Below are 5,305 nucleotides of genomic sequence, written 5' to 3' on the forward strand. Positions count from 1 at the left end.
TATTCAGCTTTCTGGACTCTAAACTTGCTCCCAAACCAAATAACTAACATCTGGAACTTATGTACTATTAAACTATATCACTTACTAGTGTAAAATAAGAATTCTTAGTCTGTCACAAAATACCATGTGGTACCAACAGGAAATGATGTCATAATTGTTACCATATTAGTATGGGTATAAATAGATGCCTGGTCCCAGTCTGCCAACACCCCTTGATGAAGTCTTAAGGACGAAACGCGTTGGGCTATCTGGCAGTGACTACATACCAAGTTAAGGAATCCTTTTTTACTATTTATTCACTTATAACTGGTATTTTATAGTTCTGTATGTATAGTTTTTATCCCATTTTTTTAGAAAAAGTTATTGTCATTTTTTTTAGAAAAAGTTTTTTTAGAAAAAGTTTCTTGTCATTTTTTAAATTGTACACACTAATAAATTGTATTTTACTTTGAAAATATACACCTAAAGTGTGATTCTTATAGACACCATTGGTCGCTAAACCCCCTCCCCCCAACTACATGTAATTTTCTTACACAGGGAACCGCCATCCCTGTTAGGGGGTAAGCAGACGCCCTTTTTAAAATTCTAGGGAGTGTCAGATAAATATTGTTTTTATTTATATCTAACGTTGATGAACACAAGTGGCGCAGTAATTTTTTCTATTTTCAAATTTTTGGGCAAGTACTTTTTACTGCTGCCTGGTGTATCACAACGTTTTTAGAAGAATGTGGAGGAATTCAGATAGAGCAACCAAAAGACAAAACTGGTGCCAAAAAATATTTAATGAAAAACAACACATAAATGAACCCTCACCACCATGTGATTTAGATGAATTATTTTGGGGCATAGAAAGACTCCTCACCAAGGAAGTGAAAACATGGTGGGATATCAAGGGTTTGGAACATTACATATCAGTTAATAGAATTCCTAGGGGACTTAGACTCCTTAAACAACCCACATTCGGTAATCTTGACGCTGCTTTTTTGGAAAAATGGGATAAAACATTACATAATTGCTCCATTGAACTCATGAAACTCTTGATTGAGGAAAAGAAGAACTCCCTCTCAGAATTAGAAAAGAGTATCCAACATAAAGAAACTGAACTGGAACCTTTTAAAGATAAAGAGGACTATAAAATTAACGAAAAAGTTCTTCATAAAAAAATGGAGCATATCGAAGGAGAAGTCACCAAGAATAAAGAAAAGAAATTTATAAGGGACAAAACAGACTACGAACAAGGAAAGATAAAGAATTGGAGTAGGTTTGGAACCATGAATCAGCAAATAAACAGAACAGACAGACAGTATTGGAAAACCGTTCCAATAAAAAGAAGACCATCACGGAATCAAGAAGGAATATCACCATCACCAACTGTAAGGTTACAGAACAGATTCACAACATTGCAACGTTTCAACTCTAATAGTGACCAGGCTTTTTTAGCCCAGAGAACAGGAACAAGACCAAAAGAAACCACAGGAAATTCCCTGAAAGAGGACGTTCGCCTGGCATCACCACTAAAAAGAAGATATACAGAAGAAGAGGAAAACGGGGCAGTAGGAGGAAGAGAGAACAAGAAAAAAGCACTATAATGACGGATACAAATGAAAAAGGAATATTTAACCTTTCAAAACATGCACTATCGAAACCGGAAGTCTCATTGCTCAACAAAGGTCTCACATTCGCACCCACAGGAGGTCTCAATAAATTTGAGACCTTCATTGACTTAAACAAGTTCATCAGAAAACTCACACTGAAGAGACACTTTTTAAAGAAAGATAATGCTATTATTAGTAACTACGAAACCCAATCGAAATCAGGTTTAAAACCCACTTCTAAGTTTTATCCATTAGAATCAAAAGGGAGTAACATCGATATTTTTTATGAAATGGTGAAAAAGGACCTATGTGACACCGATCTAGAGAAAATAAAGGAGAAGAACATCACGAATAGAGAAAAAGAAGCACTAAAAAAGCTACAAAAAAACAAGGAAATCGTTTTAAAAGAGGCTGACAAAGGGGGGGGTCTGGTCATAATGGACCGTGATAAGTATATCACAGAAGCAGAGAGACTATTGGGAGACAACGCTTCCTACATAAAATTATCCAATGACCCTAAAAATGCTTTCATTGAAGAACTGAGAACATTACTAGTGCGTGGTCTACGTACGGACATTCTTACGAAGGAAGAATTCCAATTTTTGTTCAAATCAGACCCCATTACCCCTATTTTTTATTTCCTGCCAAAGATCCACAAAAATCTGGAAAACCCGCCCGGAAGACCCATTGTGGCGGGTATCGACTCTCTTACATCCAATTTGTCAGAATATGTAGATGTCTTTCTAAAACCCCTCGTAAAAGATTTACCATCATTTTTAAAGGACACCACTTCCGTATTGAACTCCCTAAAAGATTTTGTGTGGAAAGACACCTTCAAGTGGGCAACAATAGATGTTCAGTCACTGTACACCTGTATAGATCACAAAAAAGGGGTAACCGCATGCAGAGATTTCTTGGAGAATGATACAACACTAACAACCTCCCATAAAGATTTTATCTGTGATGTCATGTTTTTTATCCTTCAACACAATTATTTTAAATTTTTAGAAGACTTTTATTTACAACGATGTGGGACCGCGATGGGTACAATTTTTGCACCAAGTTTCGCTAATCTTTTTATGGGCAGCTGGGAGAAGAATTTTATATACGGCAAACATGATTTTAAGGAACATTTAATCTTTTACCGTCGCTATATAGATGACATTTTAATCATCTGGGATGGAACAGAAGAAAGATTTTATGAATTCCTGGAACATCTGAGCAACAATGATATGAATCTCGTTTTTACATCCAAGATCAACCAAGAGTCTATTGAATTTCTGGATCTGGTTTTAATGGGTAGGGGCAGTAAAATCGAGACAAAAAACTTTATCAAGCAAGTAGATACGAACAGCTATCTACACTACAGAAGCAATCATTTAAAGAAATGGAAAAATAATATCCCCTTCTCCCAATTTAACAGGATAAAAAGAAACTGCACTAACCAGGAAGAATGCGAAGCCCAAATCGAGAAATACAAACAAAGATTCGAGGACAAAGAGTACCCTGTGAATATTATAACAGAGGCAGCTACTAAAGCAAAAGCTCTAGAGAGATCCACACTACTAGAATATAAAACCAAAGAAACGAAAAAGGACTCCGTCTCCTTTATCACCACATATAACCGTCATGAAAAAACCATTAGAGACTCACTCAAGAACCATTGGGGAATCTTATTAATGGATCCCGTACTCAAAGAAATTCTACCTCCTCGCCCCGAGATCATCTTCAGAAAATCAAAAAATCTTAAAGATACACTAGCACCCAGCATGTTACGTAAGGATATTAAAGAAGATCTAAGAATGCCGAAATGCACTGGATCCTATAAGTGCGGCAGGTGCAACATCTGCCGGTACTTACATCCAGTAAGAAAAACTTTCACGGACACTGAAAAAAGGGAAACTTACAAAATCAAAGACTTCATAAACTGTAATACCCAATCAGTGATCTACCTTTTAGAATGTGGGTGCGGAAAGCAATATGTGGGAAAGACTAAGAGACCCCTCAAAATAAGAATCCAAGAACACGTCCGTAACATTAAGAATAAAATAGAAACGCATGCAGTATCCAGACATTTCAATTTAGTACATGACTCAAACCCAGAAGCACTGACTTTTAAAGCTATTGAACTTGTGAAACTGGGAGAAAGAGGTGGCGATTTGGCCAACAGACTATCACGCAGAGAAATGTACTGGATCTTCCAACTACAGACACTTCATCCAAAGGGTTTCAACGACTACTATGAAATTGCGCCGTTCCTGTAATCTTAATCCTGGCATCAGGACCACACGGTCGGATCTTTAACATCTCATCTAACCTATTGGCCTCCCCACACCCCCCCCCCCCCTCCTCCTCCCACTCCCCACCCCCCACCACCACCCCCCCCCCCCACTTTCCCCCCCCCCCATCCCCCACCTACCTCCTGCCCACCCACCCACCATCACCACAAATCCGCTGTAACGTGCAAAGTTATATAATTAACACTGACACATGTAAGGTAAGTGATTCTTACAGTCAAACCACACTGGACACGCCCAATCTCGTCCGATCTTGGAAGCGAAGCAGTGTCGGGCCTGATCAGTACCAGAACAGGGAGACCACCTGGGAATATCAGGTACTGTAAACAAACTAACTAAAAATAGCCTACATGAGCATGTCAGTTTTTTAAAAGAAGCACGAAAGCAATGCACACCGAATACCATCCTTTCCCTCACCGCCCAGATCTGTACCTTTAAAACTCACTTAGCATAGTAATGTGCTTAAAACACTTTTAAAGCACTGCCCTAAATCTGCACTTTGCAATATGCATAAATTACCTTAATTATATGCACACATATTTATCATTTATTATATTTATTATATTTATTATATTATTATTATTACATTTATGATATTCCTTCTTTTATAAGTATGTAAGTGTCCTTTTAGAAATTATTGATATTCCCCTTTTTGTTCATATAATGCTCTAAATATAAAGTACTGTATTGACATCGTTTTTAGATGCACTAATCCCCTTTTTTCTATTTATTTTCCATTTCTACGTCAAAAAGTACTATAAATGTCTGCAGTGCTGCCCTCCACTAAGATGGCCGCCGCATAGAGAGACTGAAGGAAAAGTCTCCACAAAGATGGCCGCCGCCAAGAGAACTGTGAATATAGAACTTAGCCCTCTGGACACTGTAAGCATTGGAAACCGCCGGCGCATGCGCAGTCCGGTTACCGGAAGTGGGGCGGAAGTGACGCGACGCCGTGAAACCGGAAGTGGGGCGGAAAATACACTGGTGCACCTTATAACTGTTTTATTCAGCTTTCTGGACTCTAAACTTGCTCCCAAACCAAATAACTAACATCTGGAACTTATGTACTATTAAACTATATCACTTACTAGTGTAAAATAAGAATTCTTAGTCTGTCACAAAATACCATGTGGTACCAACAGGAAATGATGTCATAATTGTTACCATATTAGTATGGGTATAAATAGATGCCTGGTCCCAGTCTGCCAACACCCCTTGATGAAGTCTTAAGGACGAAACGCGTTGGGCTATCTGGCAGTGACTACATACCAAGTTAAGGAATCCTTTTTTACTATTTATTCACTTATAACTGGTATTTTATAGTTCTGTATGTATAGTTTTTATCCCATTTTTTTAGAAAAGGTTATTGTCATTTTTTTTAGAAAAAGTTTTTTTAGAAAAAGTTTCTTGTCA

The 5,305-nt window shown here is 37.8% G+C and overlaps 1 pseudogene; it reads left to right on the top strand.

The window, feature by feature from the left end:
• The first annotated feature begins 4,101 nt into the window (after positions 1 to 4,101).
• Positions 4,102 to 4,221, top strand: LOC134961774 (5S ribosomal RNA; annotated as a pseudogene).
• Positions 4,222 to 5,305: the final 1,084 nt, after the last annotated feature.

The sequence above is a fragment of the Pseudophryne corroboree genome, chromosome 9 (genome assembly GCF_028390025.1).
Source record: "Pseudophryne corroboree isolate aPseCor3 chromosome 9, aPseCor3.hap2, whole genome shotgun sequence".
Classification (NCBI taxonomy): domain Eukaryota; kingdom Metazoa; phylum Chordata; class Amphibia; order Anura; family Myobatrachidae; genus Pseudophryne; species Pseudophryne corroboree.